The sequence below is a fragment of the Macrosteles quadrilineatus genome, unplaced genomic scaffold (assembly GCF_028750875.1).
Source record: "Macrosteles quadrilineatus isolate MER2022 unplaced genomic scaffold, UCM_ALF_1.0 Scaffold_9__3_contigs__length_116548681, whole genome shotgun sequence".
NCBI lineage: Eukaryota > Metazoa > Arthropoda > Insecta > Hemiptera > Cicadellidae > Macrosteles > Macrosteles quadrilineatus.
This window is the reverse complement of record NW_026542602.1, coordinates 23,812,896-23,837,741: the sequence shown is the minus strand read 5'-3', so window position 1 is coordinate 23,837,741 and position 24,846 is coordinate 23,812,896. Positions and strand designations below refer to the sequence as shown.

The 24,846-nt window shown below is 35.8% G+C and overlaps 1 pseudogene; it reads left to right on the top strand.

Annotated features, from left to right (window-relative positions):
* Positions 1–13,419, top strand: part of LOC129001931 (heat shock 70 kDa protein-like) — a 37,169-nt pseudogene extending 23,750 nt beyond the window's left edge.
* The last annotated feature ends 11,427 nt before the right edge of the window (positions 13,420–24,846 follow it).

Below are 24,846 nucleotides of genomic sequence, written 5' to 3'. Positions count from 1 at the left end.
TATTGTCATAATAGTCGCGCTCAACATAATATTTTTTATTGACCTTATGGCTACATTATCGATCATAGTTGTAATAACCATTATGAATCAGCATTATTTGCTTTAGGGTTTGAGACTATTATATTTATATTTCACCACAAAAAGATTTTAAAAATTAATAATTAAGTTTCTCCGAGTTTTCAACTCTACAGCCTAAACGGTACATTTTCGAGAGTTTGAAAATATCAAAATCGGATTCCTCACATACTAAAACATACATTTTGACATACAGATCAATAGGGTTCGACATAATAACAAACTGTATATTGTCATAATAGTCGCGCTCAACATAATATTTTTTATTGACCTTATGGCTACATTATCGATCATAGTTGTAATAACCATTATGAATCAGCATTATTTGCTTTAGGGTTTGAGACTATTATATTCATATTTCACCATAAAAAGATTTTTAAATATTAATAATTAAGTTTCTCCGAGTTTTCAACTCTACAGCCTAAACGGTACATTTTCGAAAGTTTAAAAATATTAAAATCGGATTCCTCACCTACTAAAACATACATTTTGACATACAGATCAATAGGGTTCGACATAATAACAAACTGTATATTGTCATAATAGTCGCGCTCAACATAATATTTTTTATTGACCTTATGGCTACATTATCGACCATAGTTGTAATAACCATTATGAATCAGCATTATTTGCTTTAGGGTTTGAGACTATTATTTATATTTCACCATAAAAAGATTTTAAAAATTAATAATTAAGTTTCTCCGAGTTTTCAACTCTACAGCCTAAACGGTACATTTTCGAAAGTTTGAAAATATCAAAATCGGATTCCTCACTTACTAAAACATACATTTTGACATACAGATCAATAGGGTTCGACATAATAACAAACTGTATATTGTCATAATAGTCGCGCTCAACATAATATTTTTTATTGACCTTATGGCTACATTATCGACCATAGTTGTAATAACCATTATGAATCAGCATTATTTGGTTTAGGGTTTGAGACTATTATATTTATATTTCACCACAAAAAGATTTTTAAAATTAATAATTAGGTTTCTCCGAGTTTTCAACTCTACAGCCTAAACGGTACATTTTCGAAAGTTTGAAAATGTTAAAATCGGATTCCTCTCCTACTAAAACATACATTTCGACATACGGATCAATATTTTTTTACAATCCGTTCTTTAGTAAAACCTGTATATTGTCAAAATTGTCCCGTGAATTATAATACTTTGTGTTGACCTTATGGAAATTAAATAAATATACGTCTTTTACACGCTTTTTTATTTACGCTTATACTGTTACTCACAAGACGATAAATATACAAAAGATGGTAAGTGGTGATCGATTTCGATTGGACACTCCAATCATCATCAGACCCAATAGGCGAATGACAAGAATCTAGAATGGCGTCCCTATTTATACCCTATTGGCTACCGGAAACACCGGCCAATACATTTTTATAAGTACAACTGGAATCGAAATTTACTTGTTCATTAATCAACGTACTTCAATTTTTACATTTTTCCTTATAAATATACAATTCTTCCCAAGCATTCATCACATATCCCTTCTTACAATTCTTTAAAATACATAGATTATCCTCCATTTTTCCTATTGAGTGTCCATTTTGTAACAGGTGTTGTGCGACGTTTGATCTTTCTGGTTTGTTGTTCCTCCATGCAGATATGTGGTTTTTGAAGTGCTTGACGAAGTTTACAGTCTGTCCAATGTAGAAGCTATCACAATCGTTACAATTGATTTTATAGATGCCAGATGCGTCGAATCTGTTACAATCTTCTATTTTTGGGTGCAGTATTTTACTCATGGTGTTCTTAGTCCTGTAGGCTATCGAAACTCCGTATTTCTTGAATCTGATAGCAGTCCTTTGTGTTGTAGTCCCCGTGTAGCTAAATGTGACATATCTGGTGTTTTCCTCTTTTATCTCTTCTAAAGTTGTTCTGCTGTGTAGTGTATTCTGTCTAATGAGTTTTATTTTCGTCTTTCTTGCGATGTCCTCTATTGTCTTGGTTCGAAATCCATTAACTTGAGCTATCTTCTTAATGGCTTATCTTCTTAGTTGACCTTATGTCTAAATTTTTGGTCATAGTTGTAATAAACATTATGAATCGGCATATTTAGGGGTTTTAGTTGAGAATGTCATATTAAAAAAAAAGAATAAATAAACAAATTTAAATATTTACTACCGATTTTACTGGCATGCTCGAATTGAATCCAGACCTCACTGTGCATTTGTTTTTAATTATTAAACAAAATAGTGGTAGTAGTTTGAGTTTCGTTTAGATAGTAGTTTAAATAAAGCTTTCGCAGACATATAGTCTAAAACTATTGTAAAGTACAATACTAGTGGGTTTTTACAAACAAGAGAGATAATAGAGCTCGTGATTTATCAATAATTTTCATTTCTCATCGTTTGTGCATGCTTTAAAGCAAAAATGAATAGAATAAAGCTCAAGGCTGTAGCAAGCATAACTATATGATACTATTAAATGGATATCATACAAATATAAAAATGTAGTCATCGATACTTTTGCCTATTTACTACATTGGTATTGTTTGAAAAATACCATTAAAGTACTATATTAGTACTGTAAAGGAGTGTCGTAGATAGACCTTCGTCAATAGGGCTACTGGAGGGCTCCCCCGGGATTTTTTTAAATTAACAATTAATAGACTTTGACTGTAATAACACATAGACACACGTATCCATATAGTCACGAACAAGGGGATTTTAATAGTATATTTCTTACCTAGGGCCGAAAATAAGGTTTTGCCGGCTCGAGATGGTTTTTAAACTTAAATCGATCGAGAGCTGCAAAACCATTTCTGTCTGTGGTACGAACGCTATTTTTCACCCCACTATACCCTATTACCACTATTCACCACTATAATAATGCACACTGATAGTCAACACAACTACAACGTTAAGGTTATGTGAAGAAATAATTTGAGGAATCAGCAAAAATAAAAATAAATAGTTGCTAGGCAACGGTGACAATAATACAATTCTATAGCAATGCTATGGATTTTGATTGTGTATTTAAAATGCATTCATGTTTTAACTAAGGAAGCGGACAGCTGATTTTGCGGCCCCAGGCTGTAAAACCCTGGTTGGTCCCCACATTACGATGACAGCTGGCATGGCCAGCAAAACGTAATTTTCAGCCACCAATTAACGTATGTAATAAAGCCAAAAAATCATAGTGTGGTGAAAAATTATAAACAGTCCAAATATCGGAACATTCTTAAAGTTTTGTAGTCGCTGCTTCAACCTAATCCCCTAAAATATTTATCTAAAATGCATTTTTATGATTTTTATTTGTTTGTGTATTTTATGTTTTGTGTGTTATTTTTTTAACTATTTCTGTTGAATATTAAAAAAATGAGCTAACTCCGTATTATCTTAGCGATTCTTAAAAAATGTCATAGCAGTATAAAAAGTTGAATGAAACCGTAAAACCCTAGGCTAAATTATTACATTTAATGAAAGTTTATCTGTAGCAAATAATAATAATAATAATAATAATAATGTCTTTATTTAGCAAGCGTTTTTCAGATACAATATTTCTGCTTTTCAAAACAACTCTTGTCCTTAATACTAATAAACTATTCATAAAAACTAACTATAAAACAGTATATAAAAAATCTATGAAAACAATGTAAAACAATCCATACCAACAATCTATTAAACAATCTTAAAATATTAAAAAAATCTATAACAAACATTACTTAAAATAACCAGAATCTGCAATGCTAGGACTAGACCAATTAACAATAAAAACATACATTTACTTTAGACAATTACTTTTAGCAAACAAATATTCCTTTAACATTTTTTTAAAAGTGTTCAAAGAGTTGGCTCTTATTACTTGGTCGGGGAGAGCATTATACATGGTAGGGCCGAAGTATGAGAAGGCGCGCCTCCCCACTTCATGCCTGACTCTAGGAAAGTGCAACAACTTGTCCTGTCTCGTGCTGCGGACAGAGTCATCCCGGCGAGAGAGAAGTTTCTCACACAGGTACTCAGGCTGGCCGTGCTCTATAGCTTTACGTATCAGGCTGCAGGTTAGGTATATACAATTATCTTTAATTTGCATAATGTTTGCAGCGTTTCTGTAAGGGGTTATGTGATCTCTTCTCGTGCAATTATAAATAAATCTAAGTGATGCATTTTGTATTCGTTGTATTTTATTTAGGTCGCCTTTCGTAATGCTATTTCCGTATGCTGGAAGACAATAATCAAAAACTGACAATACCAAGGCCCTTACTAGTTTTATTTTGGCGTTCTCAGGTAAAATTCCTTTCAATCTATATAGACCCCGCAGCCGGCCAAGGGCTCACTGACACATGAGGTTTACATGGTCAGTTAGCGTCAGGTCTTCGTCAAGAATTACTCCTAGCGTTTTTAGTTTCTCGCATATATTGTTGGCTGTCCTATTTATTTTAATTTTACTGACCATGTCTTGCCTAATTTCGTTTAAAACGTCTTGCGGTGCAATATGGAGAACTGAACATTTATCGTTGTTCAGTTTCAATCCATGGCTCTTTGACCAGACAGATATAGCATTCAGCTCATTATTAATGACATCAAAGGCTTTAGCGTAACATGTTTTACCATAGGACAGGTTTATCTGGCAATCATCAGCATACAAATGTAAATTGCACGTTTTTACAATTTTTGTGATGTCAGCAGTGTATATATTGTAGAATATTGGACCTAAGCATGTTCCTTGGGGAATTCCTCTTTCTTTTGACAGGGGAGATGATACTTTACCGATGATTTTTGTTACCTGAGTTCTGTTTTTAGGTAAGATTCGACCCATTTTAATGCTGTGTCATTAAATCCGAAATAGTGTAGTTTGGCTAACAACAATGTATGAGATAATGAATCAAACGCTTGAGAGTAATCTAACATGATTAAAGAGCTACATTTACTATTATCTTTTGTTTCTAAGAGATCACTATACAAATTTAGAAGCGAAGTGCAAGTGCTGTATTGTTTCCTGAAACCTGATTGTTGTTTTGGTAAAATGCTTTCTTTTTCGATAAAATCTGAAATCTGTTTGACTACAATTTTCTCTAGAACCTTTGATAATGTTGGCAGTACTGATATAGGTCTTAGATCTTTAACATTCGTCGGATGCTTAGTTATAAGCAGTGGGCTCACAATACTTTCTTTCCAGGCATCTGGGAAGTATCATGTAGCTAGTGACTGGTTGATCAAATGAGTAATTGCTGAAAGACAGTACGGACTCATTGATTTAATCATAAAAATATTTATACCATCATTTCCCTTTGCTTTTTAGCTTATTTCATTTATTGCTTTTTGGACCTCTAGTTCTGTTACGTAAGCAAATTGAAATGCTTTGATGCCGTGTAATTTATTGGTCATGTAATATTCAATTAAGTTTTGATCCGGGCTTGAGTTAGATCCCATGTCAACGAAATGCTTGTTAATTTCATTAATACTTGCAAATGAATAATCGTTTGGGCTACTATCATCACCTACATTGCAACTTCGCATGACTGACCAGAATTCACTAGGTTTCTTTGAATTACTCAGGGTTTTCATGTAGTAAGACCTTTTTGCTTTGTGTACTAAAATATTCAACTCATTCCTAATAGTTTTGTACTGTTCCCATTCTCGGCCATCTTTAGTTTGCCAATATTTACGTCTTAACTTATTTTTAATTTTTGATAATTTGTTAATGTCAGTAGTTCTCCATGGCGCTTTTTTCTTTGTAACACGCCTGCGCACTATAGGAGCGTGTTTGTCAAAAATGGCCTTTATATTTGAGGTAATGAATTTTTCTATTGCATTTACATTTAAAATTTGCTTAGCACATCCCCAGTCCACTGCCGCCATATCTCTCACTGCACTTGCAATATCAAATTTCGAAAAGTATGATACCATTTTATTTGCATTATTTTCATCAAATTCAAACTCAATACATCCATGAATCATTTTGTGGTCAGTTATTTTAACTCCCCTATGGTCTCTTATGTTTGAGGTATCAATTACTCCACACCTAATTAATGTTGTGGTGTTTTCGACGATGACGTGGTCTATGAGAGTGGATGACTCGGCAGTGACCCTGGTAGGCTCGTTTATCAGTTGGACTGTATTTGTACTTTGCAAGAGACGTTTCATGTATTTTGCATCACTGTGATCGGAGAGTAGGTCGATGTTTGTATCTCCTAACACGATGACGTTATCGACCCCAACTGCAAGGTCAATAAATGCAGCATTTAATAATGTTTCTATAGTGGTGTAGTTTGCATCAGGAGGTCTATACATAAAGCAAATTCCAAGTTTTTTTTGTTTTGGTATGAACTGTGACAGAGATATGCTCTAGTTGCTGATCAACGTTATTCAAACTATTGACCACATATTTTATATTCTCTTTTATATAAATAGCAACTCCCCCGCCAGTTTTTATTTTAGCATAGTTACTACTTTTTCTGTCAGATCTCAGGAAAGTATAACCAGGAATGTTGTAAGTATTTGAGGGAGTGTGAGGGCATAGCCATGTTTCTGAAATACCTATAAGATCGAAATCAAAGTCTTTTACTACAGAGCACATCTCATCAAAACCAGTTCCCAATGAGCGCATATTAATATGAGCAAACTTCAAGAAACGCCTCTTACTGACCCGTCGCTCAAGTTTCCCAAACTCTCCGGGTGAAATATCTTTTTTGACAAGTTTATGTCATCTTGTTTGCCTTGTTCTGGTGAGATAGTGGATACTTTGTCATTTAAATAAAATTATTGAAGAATATATTTACCTCAGAAAACATAATATGTTACACCGAGTAGTAACTATGTTACATATACTTTTTGTACATCGAGTAAAAAGTCGTCCAAAAACCGAAAGTTAAATCACAGAATAAATATCCACAGTAGGCCTATAAATAACTTGACGTTAATGTTTAGTGTTACCGTGTTACGTAACCAGTCGAAATGTTAGCAGATCATCCACTAGTACATGTATACATATTGTCACTTCTTGTGTAATTTAAAACAGATTCTAAGCAATGCGTTCACCTACGATGAAACTGGTAAAAATTGGTTTTTCTCACTTTTGACCCTCAAAACACAAATTTCCCAATTTTTCTCTAAACCTTCCTTAGGAGCTTAAAAAAACAAACAATTCAGTATATCAAAGTGTTTTTGTACGGTTATTGGTTACGGAGAAAACTAAAAAAAATTTAAATTTAAAATCCCATGTTAATATCTCCCATGGATATCTTTTGATCAAACTTGGCAAATATATTCATTTTATACTAAGCAATAATTATTTTACTTAAAACACACACTTTATTAGTTTCCTTGTAGCAGCAAACCTAGGTACTTGTTAAACCTAATTTTATTTAAATAGATCAATTGAAAAGCAATTCAGCCAAATGGAAATTCGCTTAGACAGTAGGTTAGCTGCAGCGGGGGTATTTACTTATCCTACATTCATTCGAAATTAATCACTAAACGGAGTTAATAACGGCAATGTAAAACTAAGATTAGTTTTATTTGGTAAATTACGTGGCTTTTATCATTTGCACTTTGGAATTTTATATTTCATTTAACCAGTTGCAATATGAGAATTTTAAATTATAACAATTGAAACAATTGGTTAATAATAATAATAAGTTTTGGGAAATCGTATGTTATATCATTCACTATGGGATACAGAAGAACTATTGTATTAATAGTCAAAGATCATATGAGAGATATAATAACGAGACAAAGTCCGTACATAATGGAAATTGTATAAATGAACATAAAACTTCACAAAACGTAAGTCTGTAATTTAGGTAATACAAAAATTTAAAGAATAAAATAACAGTAAATAAAGAAGATGTGAGATGACAGTGGGGTTTAATTCAACAGTTGGCAACACGTATTTTAGGTAGTACTATCCTGTATTCCGTATCAACTGGAGTAGAATCGACGTAAGGCTCGAGTAAATACGGAGTGAGGGATACTGCTACCCGGCCTCGAACGCCGGAAGTGGCGCGGAGGGGGGACGGCCGGTAGTGATATCACTGAATCTAAATATCAAGTAGCATTATCCCTCCGTACATCGTTATATATATAGATATATATATATATATATATATATATACATTTTGAAATTTACAATCGGAACAACTTTATTATTTTTTCTATTATAGGTCTTGTATGTTAACATTTTTACAAAATTTCATAATCATCGAATATAAAATTTCATAGATAATAATATTTTTGTATAAAAAACAAAATGGCGGATATCTGGGTTAATATGCATTTTCGAATATAACATCCCATAAACTTTTTTCACGTGTATACGTCCGTGAACGCGATAACTTGAGTAATTTTTGTCCGATTTTGATGAAATTTGGTTTAAAGGTGTAAGGCGGGATAAACTGGAATGAGTTTGCGAACCAGCTTGATCGGACCATGTGAACGGGGTTTTACGGGGGGTTTTATGGGGTAAAAAATGGTTTTTCTCATTTTTTTCCCTCAAAACACAAAATTTCCTAATTTCTCTCTAGACCTTTTTAAAGAGCTAAAAAAAATCAAATAATTTGGTATATCAAAGTGTTTTTGTACGGTTATTGGTAACAGAGAAAATAAAAAAAAAATTAAATGTAAAATTCCCATACTACAGTATTCTTATGGAGAATATTGTAAAACTAGTGTACAGGTCGGCCAAAGTTTCTGTGCGCGCGACCAGATCTGGTTGAGTCTTGGCGAGGGGGTTGGCGGGGGTACTTTTGTGAAAACATTTGTGTCTTGCTACTCACTCACCACTACCCCCAGCACTGCCAATAGCCGGTGCCCGAATGTTTTAGTTCGGCTAGTAGCGACCCGTCCACGCGCACAGAAGTTTTGGCCGAGCTGTACCTGTTGCTCGAAATCGAGCAATTTTCAAGTACCGGTATCATACAGAAGTTATTTTAAAACTACATTAATAACGGTTATAATTTTCGATGAGTTTAAAAGACCCGACTAAATACTTAGGCTATGTAACTAATTGAAATACTCATTCTATTTAATAGCGCTTTGAAATAATAAGCGCTTCTTGTAAAAATATTTTAGAATTCTTTGGACTTGACCTTATTTTTTAGTGTTTTCTACAAATGTTTCCCAACTTAAAACTATTACCAGTAAAAATTTCTTGCATGTATTTATTTGATCTGACTTTAGGTAGGTTTACTTTACAACTGTGACAACATGATGTGTCCATTTTCTTCATGGTTTTTTTTACTTCCATTAAGTTGCTTCGCATAACTGGCAAAAATGATTTATCTCCCCAAGTGATTGTGTACCTGGATTCCTTACTGTGACACCAGGCCCGCCAGGCCTCTCCTCTACTCTTCTCATACGTATAAGATTTCCTAATAATTGTCTCATCCTCCTGTTTTCAATATTCCTCCTTTAAACTCAAGAAATTGTCTGTTCTTCCAACAAAACTGATTGACTGTTTAGATTCGTCTATAACCTCCTAAATATTACAAACATCAATATTTACTCCCAAAAAGCTGGTGAGTTTCTTTTTATATACAGCTGTTTTTGTTTTTAAATTTGATTTTAATGTAATTCTTATGGGGAAAGTGCGACCTTTGAGAGCGTCTCGTGCCCTTAAGGGTAAGAGTTTTTAAATTTTAAAACCTTTATGAAAAACTACCAATTGAGACAAATTATTTGACACCTCAAACGTTAAAATCGATCCAGAAATAACAGAGGAGTTTTGTTCACAAAAAACAGCCCTCACGTATTAAGAGATGTTGTAGTTTGCTTGTTTATGGATATATTTTGATCAAACTTGGCAAATTTATTTATTTTATATTAAGCTATTGATATTTTACAAAAAAATACACTTTATTAGTTTCCTTGTTGCAGCAAACCTAGGTACTCATTAAACCTAATGTTATTTAAAGAGGTTTAGTTGAAAATGAATTGAGACAAATGGAAATTCGCTTAATCGGCAGGTTTGCTGCGGCAGGGGTATTTTAACAAAAAATTGGCTACAGTTGGTCCATATAGATAGGACGTCTACTTCAGTATCTAATAGTCGTTTGATAGTAGTTTAGCGTTATGATAGTAGTTTGCATGCATATCCTTGTTTGTATTTTATGGTAGGATTTTTTGAGAGGATAGCAGGCTTACCTTAATGGGAAAGTGTCCAAACTGGCACAGGAAACACAAAACTTTACAAATATATAGGTGTACAAAACATTTGAATATTTCACTGTCACTGACATCATTTTTCAACTAAGGAAGATAAGAGTTTTCTACATGTCCAAAATGTAGAAAAGTCTCTCTTCCTTTCCTTTGTTGAAAATGCTGTCAGTGACAGTGAAATATTCTAATGTTTTGTGTATATCGATAGTTGTAAAGTGATATGTTTCCTGTGCCAGTTTGGACTCTTTTCCATTCAGGTAAACCTGCTATCTTCTCAAAAAATCCTAAAAACCTAGGCCCTTGTGCTCTATGCTACACCCTTGACCTTGTATTTTATGGTATATTATTGTTGTCATTTAAATCAGCAAAAATTATCGTGACTCTGACTGAGTTAAGTCTAATAGTGATTCTCAGATTATCAATTTGACGACCTTGATTTGGGGTTTAGATGAATAAAGCTCCTTATACTCATTGGCAAAAAACGTGTAAAAGGTTGAGTTAGGTAGCTTTGTTTCACTTAATGGAGGTGTCCAGTCCGGATACTATATTTTATCGGCGAAAGCTATTATTAACAGCAGCTTTTTTATTTTGAGAGTAAAAGCATAGGAAGCTTACGAACACTTTATAGAAGGAATTGATACACCAATAACTTCCCCAATTAATGAATTACGTACACCCTTAAAAGCACACAGCACTGTTAGTTTGATATTTCCCCGAGAAATGGTGGGGCTTCTTTTAATTGCTTAGTAAAACAGGAAGCTGATTTTAAAATTCCTTTTACAATACAATTTTGTTTAGACACTTTTAATCAAACCATGTGTCACTTCAACTCAGTATAATTCATAATGTTACTCCAGGGCCTTCTTAAACACCATGTGAGCTTGCTTGTTGATTTTCAAAGTTTTATTTTTTTAGGGTTCAGGAGAACGTAACGCCTTGATCTTTGATTTGGGTGGTGGAACCTTCGATGTCTCCATCTTAACTATAGAAGATGGTATCTTTGAAGTAAAGTCCACAGCTGGAGACACCCACTTGGGGGGTGAGGACTTCGACAACCGAATGGTCAACCACTTTGTACGAGAGTTCAAGAGGAAGTACAAGAAGGACCTTACACAAAACAAGAGAGCTCTACGAAGGTTGAGAACAGCATGTGAGAGAGCGAAGCGAACCCTCTCTTCCTCAACTCAGGCCAGCATCGAAATTGAGTCACTTTATGAGGGAATTGACTTTTACACTTCCATCACCCGAGCCCGTTTTGAAGAGTTGAACGCTGATCTTTTCCGAAGCACAATGGAACCCGTCGAGAAGTCTTTAAGGGATGCCAAGATGGACAAGGCCCAGATCCATGACATTGTTCTGGTCGGTGGTTCCACTAGGATCCCCAAGGTCCAGAAACTCCTGCAGGACTTCTTCAACGGAAAGGAGCTGAACAAATCCATCAACCCTGATGGAACCCTGATGAGGCTGTGGCGTACGGAGCTGCTGTCCAAGCCGCTATCTTGCACGGAGACAAGTCTGAGGAAGTACAAGACCTGTTTCTGCTGGACGTCACTCCTCTCTCACTTGGTATTGAGACAGCTAGAGTTTTCATGACTGTTCTTATCAAGAGGAATACCACCATTCCTACAAAGCAGACCCAGACCTTCACCACTTACTCAGACAACCAACCTGGTGTCTTGATCCAGGTGTATGAGGGTGAGCGTGCCATGACCACAACCACATGATAACAACCTCTTGGGAAAATTTGAACTGACTGGAATTCCTCCAGCACCAAGAGGTGTGCCTCAGATCGAGGTCACCTTTGACATTGATGCCAACGGTATCTTGAACTGTGGAGAAATCCACCGGCAAGGAGAACAAAATTACTATCACCAACGACAAGGGACGTCTCAGCAAGGAGGAGATTGAGAGGATGGTGAACGACGCTGAGAAGTACAAGGCAGAGGATGAGAAGCAGAAGTCTGTGATTGCTGCAAAGAACGCTCTTGAATCCTACTGCTTCAACATGAAGAGTACCATGGAAGATGAGAAACTTAAGGTAATTGTTGATATTAATTGTGTACATAACATTGTTTAAAGGTTGGACAGTTTTTGTGTGTTTTTTTTTTACAATCTTTTATCACAATCACAGAAGGTTTTGAAACAAGCTGGTTCCTTTACACAATTTTTATATTTATCTTAATGATGTAGCAAGGTTAAACATGATGAAAACCATGGTATTTTTAAGATGTGAAACAATTTATCATCATTTCAAGTACATGCCTGTATGAATGGTTTTCACTAATTACTCTTTGTCCTACAAAATAGAAGTTTTCTCTTTTCAAAAGGAACAGCAGCAAAGTACATCAGAACTTTTCTAAATTAAAATCATCCGGTGGATCACTAATAAATACGAGATCACCTCAAAGAGAACAAATGAATAAATGTAACCAAAATAATTAAGTTCCTTATTGTGGTATGTGGTAGTACATTGTACTAGCTGCACAGAGAAGTTAAATACAGAGGATACAAGCTTATGGGACAACAGTGCGCTTTTAGCTCTGGGATGTTGGTGTGGAAATGTACTTGTGCCGAGCAAGGACACCCGTCTAGCAGCAACTGTTGCTAGAAACCACTTAAGTGTACTATTGCGCGTATCATTTGTTTCTTAATTCTCGGTGCTAGCTGCTAATTTAATATGCTAATTGTGTTTGAATCAATCATAGTGATGTATTGTTAGGTGGGTAATGAGTCACCTAATTAGTGCCACTGTCATGTAAGAATCCAATCATCCAGATTGTTGATTATCCGGATAGGGTATAATCTCATTTGGGTGGTTGGATTCCTACTGTATGTGCCATTAACTTAAATGAATCGTTGAATAATAATTCATACCAAAAACTATTTACGATCAACTGATAAAAAGTAATTTATTTAATGGTCTGAATTTTAAAATTATCGTGTTCACAGGACAAGATCACAGAAGCTGACAAGACCACCGTCCTGGACAAGTGCAACGAAGTGATCCGCTGGCTGGACACCAACCAGCTGGCTGAGAAGGAAGAGTATGAGCACAAGCAGGAGTTGGAGGCTCTGTGCAACCCAATCATCACCAAATTGTACCAAGTTGTGTGTTATGTTCCTGAATCGAGTATTTTCACCATATCTTTGCTTTAAGTACTGTATTGTTGCATTTAAAAACCGGAATAAATGTGTTAGCGCATGCAACTTTAACTAGAATTGTCATCATTTTTTTATTGTTGGTATTAAAGTTTCATTTTTTGAAACACCATAGTTTTTGTAATTGTTTTTAATTCCTCAGATTAACTTTGTGTGCCTTGTAAAATGTGGTCCATTTTAAGTTGTCATTTAAAACCCAGATGCAGGGATTGAGATTCTCAAGGGTCTGGCAATAAAGTGATGTATTTCTGAGTATCCTGCTTTTAAATATCAGGGGACCGCTCGTGGGGTTTAATTTGTTCGAGGTTAAATAAAAATTAATAAATAAATAAACTGCAGCTTGTATCTCTTGCGGTGCGCCGAGACTTGGCCGACTTCATGCTCCTACTGAAAATAATCAGAGGTCTTCTATTTTGTTCGGATCTCCTGTCAAAAATTGACTTCCAAGTACCGTCTGGCACTAGGACTAGGGAACTCTTCGTCCGAAGACACTACAACACGTCTTTCGACTTCCACAGCCCACTAGCTCGTCTTGCCAGGCTTGGAAACCGTGTTGCTCCGGACTGTGACCTGTTCTGTGACACAATTTCTCATCTCAGAAGATGTGCTACGGAAATCTTCACTCCTTGAACCTGTACAAGCGTAAACTAGGCCTACTTCCAGACACAGATTTTCACCAGCATTTGTTCATCTTGTGATGAGGCCCCTATGTAAAATTTGTAAAACTGATTATTATGTTTGTTCCTGCTTTTTTGTCAATGTAAAATTATTTATTGTAAAACAATTATTGTAACGAATTTGTCAATTTGTATTTATTGTAAAATAACTTAAACTCTTCTTGATCTCACTCATACACTTCTTGTTGCCATCCAACTTTCTATTTAAAAATTGTAAATATTTGTATTGTTAATATTTTTGTTACTATTGATATTGTTACTACTATTGTTATTGTTCACTATTTGTACAACTTTTACTATTTTGTTTCCTGTAATTTCAAGTTGTGAATGTTTTTCATTGTAAAGTGGCTATGCCGTTGGGAAATAAAATAAAAAATAAAATGAAAATAAAAATAAACATGTCTACATTATGTGCAATTTCCATGAAATTATGTAATACAGTCGTATGTAATGAAACAAACTAGGTAAACCCATCAAAATGATAGTTACTGTTTTAAGCAAACTCATCCCATTTTTGGAACACTTCGTGATTCAGCAACCCATCGTGTCCGCATTAAAACCCATGCCTAAATAAACATGCATTACTGACACAGCAAAAAATATCAAAATATACAGACTGCATTTAAAAATAGTATATCACTACAGTGTTGTCTTTTTTAAAGCTGAGCCATATTAACATTAGCCTTTGCCAAGTAACTATGTTGGTTGAACAAAATAATATACCCCTGCCACAGCAAACCTGCAGACTAAGCAAATTTCCATTTGCCTGATTGGACTTACACTAAAATGTCTCCTTAAAAAGATCACATTTATCACCTATTTATGTAACATTAGTTTAACGAGTACTTAGGTAGCAACAGGAAGGGTAAAAAAGGTTTTTTTGTAAAATGTTAATAGTTTAGTATGAAATGAATGCATTTTCCAAATTTGATCAAAATATGTTCACAAACAAGCAAACTACAACAGTTTACTTATTCTCCATAAGAATAAAACATGAGAATTTTAAATTTACAGTTTTTTTGGAATTTTCTCCGTAACCATATTAGGCGCATAATAACGCTTCAATATACAAAATTATTGGTTTTTAAGCTCTACAAAATGGTTTGGAAAGAAAATTTTAAGTTTTTAGGGTCAAGAATGGGAAAAACCAATTTTTCCCCCATAAACCCCTGTTCCCATAGTCTAATCAACAGTGACAGCACTCTACATCCATGGAGTTGTCCTGTACACAAAAAAACTGAACCTTCCCAGAAATGAGAATTTTCACTCCTACCACAGCAGAAAAGCAGCCAACTACAACCTTCCGATCCACCACACTACACAATACAGCAGAAAACCCTCTTATATTGGCCGCAAAATCATCAACTCTCCGTTGATCACCGACCGGTGTACTCCCTTAAGGAATTTTTTGACCAATTATGAACTTTCAACACAAAGAAAATGTAAACTGTTAAAACAATCTAAATGTTAAACATTCTGGATTTTTCTGAAGCCATTGTATTTCTTAAAGAAATGACAAATAAAGAAAATTGTCTATTGTCTATTGTCTATCATGCTGGTTCGCGAACTCGTTCGAATAAAAGTAGGTTTACACGTTTGTACCAAATTTCATCAAAATCGGAAGATTTTTGCTCGAGTTATCGTGCTAACGGGCACACACACACACACACACACACACATATATATATATATATATGAATTTGAAATGTAAGCCAACAGTTTTGAATTGGGTGACACAAGGCATTAAAATATCTAGAGGCGGTTTGGGAGCTCGGTATTAGCGCTAGTCCGCGACTAAGAACCGGATATTTCCGGTATTTAGGCTGCCGCCTAGAAAACGGGTTTGGGAGCTCGGGATCAGTTAGGCGCGCGCCTAACTTGTGCAGGGATAATCTGGTGCCTAAATATTGTTGGTTTGGGAGTCAAGTAGACTTAGGCGCCAGCCTAAGAGATAGTCTCGGTGGGTTTGGGAGACCAATTTCGGGACTAAGAGATATATTTTCGTCATAAAAATTAGTGAGTTTAGTCCCCAACTTTAGTCCTGCCAGGTGGCAGGTTTTAAGTCGACATCATGCCGGTATTACCTCATTAGCAAGTTAATTGTTTACATATTAAGTAAAAGAATGTTATATTGGAATTCGTTATTAAATTCTGAACAATTTCATTACCCTCAAAGTATATTTGATAAAAGTTTTTTTTTAGGTTTCTGTTGTTCAAAAAAAAAATCTTGCAGGAAGTAATTTAACAAAATATTATTTTGTTTTTGTTTTTACAGTTAACTTCAATAAAAATATGGAGCCTGAATAGAATTTATTTCAACTGAGAGTTTAATTATAAGCACCCGTACCTTAATTATAAATATTTTATTAGCTAGGAAAAAATTAGCAACCGCATACATACCCCCCCCCACTCACCCCCTACGAAAGAGTGAAGACATAATAAACAAAACATAAAAAACTGCAAATAGCTCACAGTCATAATTGTTTTCTTTTTATTGTGTTGTGATTGAGCTCAGTTCAGTGTCATTGACAAGTGCTAGTTACATCAAAATGTAGTACCTAGATTATTTTGAATATAAGAAAATATATACAGTATATCAATAATTCCGCCACAGAAAACCTACAGACTAAGCGAATATCCATATCCAATAACCTAATAGGACTTTCAATTAAATTTATTTAAATAGATTTAGGTTTAACAAGTAACTAAAACTACCTATGTGTAGGTATGCTACTACAGGGAGGGCAATAAAGTGTGTTTTTTACCAAAATATTAACAGCTTTATATATAACTAGGTGGCGTTCGCAGAGGCATCCACAAAATTGAGCGGAGTCATCAAGGGTTCATATTATATTGTTTTTGACATACTGCAGTAAAAACAGTCGTTTTAATGCATGCGTCTAAAGTAGCATTTTTACTCTTAAGGGAGTAAAAATCGTTTTTAGCCTCTACGGAGTAAAAATCAGCTGTTGTCAACTCAGTTGTAAATTTCGATTGTAAACGATTGCATGTATCGGAAATTTGTATCGATTCGTGCTTCGTAATCATTTTAACCTACAGTCTACAGTCTCTTCGCATAGCATTTTAGTATTGCAGATACATTATACATTCCCACACTCAACACTGCTCACCTTTACTACTTCCTTCGCCACCCCCTACGTCATGGACCTGTTTCCCACTCTTCCCATAGCATTTTAGGATTGCAGATACCTTAATCTAATCGTCATAAACAGTTTCCACATACTCCGGACAGCTCGCCTTGACTACTTCCTTCACCACTTCCTACGTCGCGGACCTGTTTTCCTCCCTTCCCATAGCATTTTAGGATTGCAGATACCTTAATCTAATCGTCACAAACAGTCCCCACAGTCCGGACTGCTCACCTTTACTACTTCCTTCACCACTTCCTACGTCATGGACCTGTTTCCCTCCCTTCCCATAGCATCAGAGGATTGCAGATACCTTAATCTAATCGTCACAAACAGTCCCCACAGTCCGGACTGCTCACCTTGACTACTTCCTTCACCACTTCCTACGTCGCGGACCTGTTTCCTTCCCTTCCCATAGCATTTAAGATTGTAGATACCCTAATCTAATCGTTATAAACAGTTTCCACACTCTGGACAGCTCGCCTTGACTACTTCCTTCCCCACTTCCTACGTCGCGGACCTGTTTTCCTCCCTTCCCATAGCATTTTAGGATTACAGATACCTTAATCTAATCGTCATAAACAGTTTCCACACTCAAGACTGCTCGCCTTTACTACTTCCTTCACCACTTCCTACGTCATGGACCTGTTTCCCTCCCTTCCCATAAGCCTCAGAGAATTGCATATACTAATCTAATGGTCATAAACAGATCTCACGCCCCGAACAACTCGCCTTTACTACTTCCTTCACTACTTCCTACGTCGCGGACCTGTTTCCTTCCCTCCCACTAGCATTTGAGGATTGCAAATACCTTAATCTAATCATCATAAACAGTTCCCACACTCCGGACAGCCAAGGCCAGCTCGCCTTGACTACTTCCTTCACCACTTTATGATCCATACCGTTTCTGTTCTAATATCTGTGGAATAATGCTATCAGCTATTTCTTCATTTACTGCATTCAAAAGTCAACAGCTGATCATATGTATTTGTTTATGTGCCAAATACTGCTTCCATTAGGATTATATTGAAACTTTGAGACCCAGTGGGGCGGATTCCTGAGAGACTTTTTTAACGCCATATAGATGTTGGCACTCACCGATATGGTCTTTATCACCTTGCAAAATTTGAAAACGATTGATTCAGCCATCTGGGAGGAGTTTGCGTATTACGAAATGCATAAGAGTCGACGTATAAGAGCTTCGCTCGCTCCGCTCAATAAATAAATTTGCCAAGTTTCATCAAAATATATCCATAAACTACAACAGTTAACTTATTCTCCATGAGAATCACATGGGAGTTTTAAATTTACGATTTTTTGAATAGTCTCTGTAGCCAATAACCGTAAAAAACATTTTAAGATACTAATTTGTTTTTCATACTCTTTAAAATATTTTAAAGATAAAGATTTATGTTTTAGGGGGTTAAAATTGAGAAAAAAACTATTTTCATCCCATAAAACCCCGGGTTCCCATGGCCTGATCATGCTGGTTCGTGAACTTTTAACGCATCTAAAATACTAAAACGCTATGGAAAGTGATGAATACAGGCCCCAAGACGTAGGAAGTGGTGAAGGATGTAGTAAAGGCTGGCAGTGCAGAGTGGGGGAACCGTTTGGGCAATTAGATAAATGAATCTGTAATACTTAAATGCTATGAGAAAGGAAGGAAACAGGCCTATGCCATAGTAAATGGTGAGGGAAGTACCCAAGGCTAGCAGTGCAGAGTGTGGGAACTGTTTTTGGCAATTACATTAATGTATCTGCAATCCTAAAATGCTATGGGAAGAGAGGGAAACATGTCCACGACGTAGGGTGTGGTGAAGGAAGTAGTAAAGGTGAGCAGTGTTGAGTTTGGGAATGGATTAATGTATCTGCAATGCTAAAATGCTACGGGAAGAGATTGTAGACTGTATGTTAAAATGATTACGAAGCACGGATCGATACATATTTTCGATACATGCAATCGTTTGATAACATGCATATTATGACAATAACAATATAATATGAACCCTTGATGACTCCGCTCAATTTTGTGGATGCCTCTGCGAACGCCACCTAGTTTATCTATATATTCAATTCAATCTATGTTTGTTGTGTGTTTGTCATGGTATTTGTAACAATCATGTAGGCCTAGTTAACAATACAAATATATAAAGTGAATTTCTCAGTGAAGATATATCCTATTTGTAAAACTTCCCAAGATGTTATGTGAACTCCCCAAGAGAACCAAAGATTAATTATTGAAAAGAAAAGAGTTTATACAGGGTGTGGGGCAATGAGAACGCCACAATTTGTTTTAGCTGTCACATGTTAATTGTTGCAACAACGAATGATCAGCTGTGCTTAAAACATCAATTAAACTATGCCATTTTAGTAAATATTATGCCCGAGGCTATTAACACTTGAGATTTTTATGTGCAAACCTATTTTTAAAATAGTGGTTCTTGTGCAAAAACCCTGAGATTGTTTGGACCACATTCCATCCTTGGTCAACATGGCGCTGTTCCAGATTGGAAAACAATGGTGAACTGGGTAAAACTATTTAGGATAAACGCTTAAACTTAAAAAATAATCGGTGGGTGCCGCAAAACTCTTTGTACACCAGCAAATGTTGAAAGAGTGCGAGTCGCAGTAACTCAAAGTCCAAAGAGATTTGCCAGGAAGCTGTTGTTGTTGAAAGCTTTACGTTGGCTCCTTTTTTTTTGGCAAGGGGGGGGGGGGGTTCTAATAAGCTACTTGAAGTTTGAGGTTTTTCAAAGTCACCCCACAGATTTGCTTGAACCGAAGCTAAGAATTGTCCAAAAACTAAAGTGATTCCTGAAGAAATGCTGGAGGAGTATTTGATGGAGTTTTCAAGTGCCTAATGTCAAGTAGGACAAGGACGTCACTTGCAGGATTTCGTTCTCAAGAAATGGAAAAATGACTTTGTTAAGCTAAAATTGCAAAAGATAAGCTGTGTTTTGATGTGCTATTTATATCCATAGGGTGAATATTATTGAGTTTGAACTGCTTATAAATTGGGGCTCTTTCATTGCCCCACCCTGTATTTGTTGTGGCTTATTGTGGCCATTAACTCTATCTATAGAGGAGGTATGTATTTTTATAACAGTGTATTATAATAGTGATTAATAAGTGAATAAATATAACAGAAAGTTGGCATGTTTAAAGCAAAAATTGTACAGTATTAATATTATTATTGTATACGACGGTGGATATTTGAACGCCTTCAATGTGAGGGACGCAATAGTTTATACTGTTGGACCAAACGAACTCGTATTAAAGTATTGGATAAAACGATTTTGGACCAAACAAACGAGTTTTTAACTGTTGGACCAAACGATTTTGGACCAATGAAATTGGATAAAACGATTTTGGACCAAACAAACGAGTTTTTAACTGTTGGACGAAACGAACGGCAATATAAACGTTGGACCAAACGATTTTGGACCAAATGAAATTGGATAAAACGATTTTGGACCAAACGAACGTGTTTTTAACTGTTGGACAAAACGAACGGCAATATAAACGTTGGACCAAACGATTTTGGACCAAATGAAATTGGATAAAACGATTTTGGACCAAACGAACGTGTTTTTAACTGTTGGACGAAACGAACGGCAATATAAACGTTGGACCAAACGATTTTGGACCATTTGAAGATGATCCGTCGTCAGGACTGTGTGTAGAGCAGTAAGTCGAGATCGAGTCAGGTAATTGAATGCCAATCAGCCACCGGGCTGTTTTATATACACCGGACACTAACACTTGAGGTTGATGACGCGTTGCGGTCGATAGTTCAAGTTAGCTCAATACAGATTGTTCGTAAATTCTATGATAATTTATCTATAATTTATATGATAATTCATATGATATTTATCTTTAGCGAGTATTGCCTTTGACCAAGCTAGGTGTTCTACAACACTTTGCTGAGATCTGCAAGGACCAAAGCTGCAGAGCCCTTACCTTGAATGTATCTAGGACCTCTCCTATCAGCTTGGGGACAGCTGAGATGGTCGAGCAACCACGCCTGAAACCATGCTGGGAATCCGCAAACAGAGAGTTGCGCTCTAAGTAGTCCACTAGTTGCCTCTTCATAACGGTCTCGAACACCTTCGAATAACTGGAACCAAGGCCGTAGCCAGGGGGGGGGGGGGGTTATGGGGTCAAAACCCCCCCCCCCGAAATCCCGAAATTTAGTAGTAAACATTAATACTGGGATTAAAATTAAATTATAAAATTTAAATCATAACAGAGGATCCAACAACATAACAACATTGTGCATTGCATGCATACTAATATTTTAGATTTTTTAATTAAAATACAAGATACAAAAATGCACAAGTATAAATATCACATGGATGCAGTAGGTTACTGCCTTACTCCCTAGTCTTTGCCGTGCGCTGCGTGACTGTAGTGTGCGCGTGCGGTGCGATCCAGAATATAGCATATTAACTCATAGGCTAGGGGGCACTAGGTACAGGGTGCAGGCGGCAAGACACCAACCTACACGTGCTGGCGCCACCGTCTAGGTTAAGGTTGTAAATGAGGAAATGGGAGGTTTTGCACTTCAGTTCTACTAGACGTTAAAACTGGCTGTAGAAAGTCACCCAACGGCTTTTAGGAGGGATGGCCGTAGTCTACAGTGTGTTTTAAAATTCATGAATGCAACCGTCATTGTTTAATTTTTTAAATGTCTATTTGCTCATGACAAACAACAGGTGAAATGGGAGTTTATATGGACAATTGGGCACGGTTTTAGGTGTTAAAAATGGCTTTAGAAAGCCACCAAATGGCTTTGAAAATTCCAAATTTTCCCGGGGGAGGACCCCCAGACCCCCCTGCTTTATTGGGGGGTGATCCACACCCCCCCAACCCCCCCGTTGGCCACCCTCTTGTCAAGGTCCTAAAACCTACATGACCCCCCCCCCGAAGTTTGTCCTGGCTACGGCCTTGACTGGAACTATTGAGATGGGCCAATAACTGCTGATGGATGCCGGGATCACCCTTCTTAAAGAATGGGACTGTTCTTGAACCCTTCAGTGAATTGGGAAAAACTCCGCTCGGTAAACATGCATTAATAGTTTTTGCCAGAGGTATTCTTCTGACATATTTCAAAACGGTGACAGTCATTCCATGCACATCTGGGCTGTGGGAGGTTTTATGTGTTTTGTAAAGACAATAGCACTGTTCTAGTGTTTAAACAAATTCTAGTGGGCTTTTAATAAATGGTTTTCTAATGAAACAGCTGGTTTTAAAGTCAGTTAAAAAAGCTACACAAGCTGCCCACACTCATTGAGATTGAATTATTTTTATAATACTTAAGGTTATATGTTTTAGCGAATTTCCCTATAGGGAAGTAGCTATTACCGTAGGTCTCATGGTAAGACCTAAGCCCGGGACCGATTTACTTTTTCATTTTGATGTCCCCAGAGGCCAAAAACACCATTCGTTCAAATTTATATATATATATATATATATATATATATGTGTCCATCCGCACGATAACTTGAGTAATTTTTGTCCGATTTTGATAAAATTTGGTTTGAAGGTGTAAGGCGGGATAAACTTGAATGAGTTCGCGAACCAGCATGATCGGACTAAGGGAACGGGGGTTTATGGGGTTTTTTATGGGGTAAAAAAAGGTTTTTCCCATTTTTGACCCTAAAAACACAAAATTTCACAATTTCTTTTTAAACCATTTTGTAGAGCTTAAAAAAACCAATAATTTAGTATATTGAAGCGTTATTATGCGCCTATTTGTTACGGAGAAAATAAAAAAAATTGTAATTTTGAAATTCCCATGTTATTCTTATGGAAAATAAGTCAACTGTTGTAGTTTGCTTGTTTATGAACATATTTTGATAGATTTTGGAAAATACTTTTATTTCTTACTAAACTATTATCAATTTATAAAAAAAAATCTTTTTTATCCTCCCTGTTGCAGCAAACCTAAGTACTCGTTAAACTTATTCTATTTAAATAGGAAATAAATGTGCTATTTTTATGGAGGCATTTTAGTGTAAATCCAATCAGGTTAATGGAAATTCGCTTAGGCTGCAGGTTTGCTGCGGCGGGGGTATTTATAATTTTTTATAAATATCACTGAAATCCCTGACCGGGTAATAAATTGTTAATAAATACCTTTAAATTGCTAAGTTTTGTTAATAAATTGCCTTGGATAAAGATCACATTCTGATTCTGTTGGGAGGAATTCGTGTGGTAATGTGAAGATAAGTTAAAAAATTTATGAAAGCTTGACGTACAATGGAGTACACCTACAGGGATAAAACTCACAATTTTCATAGTTTATTTGTTTATTAATTCAATTTTATTTATTTAATATAATTAAAATTAGTTCTTATTTTATTTATTAACTAGCAGTTACCCGGCGCGCGTTGCTGCGCTAACAAAATACATCTGTCTGTGTTAAAAGCATGTTTTTTCTACATTTAAACGACGATAGTCAGGGATTGCCCTAGTGCCTTATAATGGTGATTGCGAAAGCAAGACACTAGGGAAATTGTAGTTGCTTAAGATCAGAGGGTAATTCGGATGAAATCATCAGTATTCTTGGGATTAAGACTATTTCTTCCTTAAACCTACCACTGATAATTTTTGCTTTAATCGATTTTGACGTAATTTTGTTAGTTTAATATTGTTGCACAGCTTCGGTGGAATAAAGTTTCGCATTAGTATTATTGGAGTTTTTTCTTTTAATGACATTAATGTGGTGGGTTAGTGACAAATTTAGAGGCATTTGAATACCCGTGATAGCACGCACGATTATTATTCACTTAATAATTTATGTTAGATTGTGTGGGTATAGAACGAAAGATAAAAATATTAAGGCATTGCCATCCCTTTTATTGATTATAATACATTGATAAAGGTTTTTATGGTTTTATTTAATATTTAACATTCGAGAATTTAAACGTTGTTGAGTGCACAGGTGTGCTGCGATTGGGGTTTACTACATTTGGACTTATTAAAAAGTAAAATAGTTTTCTGTGCTGCACTCTATAGAAACACTGTGGCACTATTTCAAATCATGACTAATGCTAATACAGAATGTTGTGATTATCCAAACCTACAAAACAGTTGGTGAAAGTAAACATCTACTTTTAAATTATCTTTACTAGTGTCCCTGTTGCTCGAATTCGAGCAATTGTTCCATTGTAATATTTACCGTACGCCAAACCAAATTAAAATAGTAAATATATTTCATTTCAACCAAGTTAGTAAACGTTTGTAGCAAACTGTTAAATTAGCAAACTTATTGACTGTTTACAATTAACATATGATCTTCTTCTCACTTTTAATTTCTGACAACAGCTGGAGTTTCATTAAAGTTGTTGTTTCCAATTCTTATGGAGAAATACGAAATTTTAAAGGGCTCCAGTGCCTCACTCTCTCATTATTTCCCTAAAAAGAAAGTTTCCTGCACAACTTCACGTTACACTCTTTCCAATGACACCAAAAACATAACAATCGGTTCAGTAGTTTCGGTGGAGTAATTGTCACAAAAAATCTGCTTGCGTATTAAATAAGTAAGATATAGATTTGTGAACATTGTAGATCAAAAAGTCTGACATTGGCCCACCCTCTCGGGCAGAGCCCTTTTGACGGATCTGCACCAAACTTCACTCGAACCATCCTT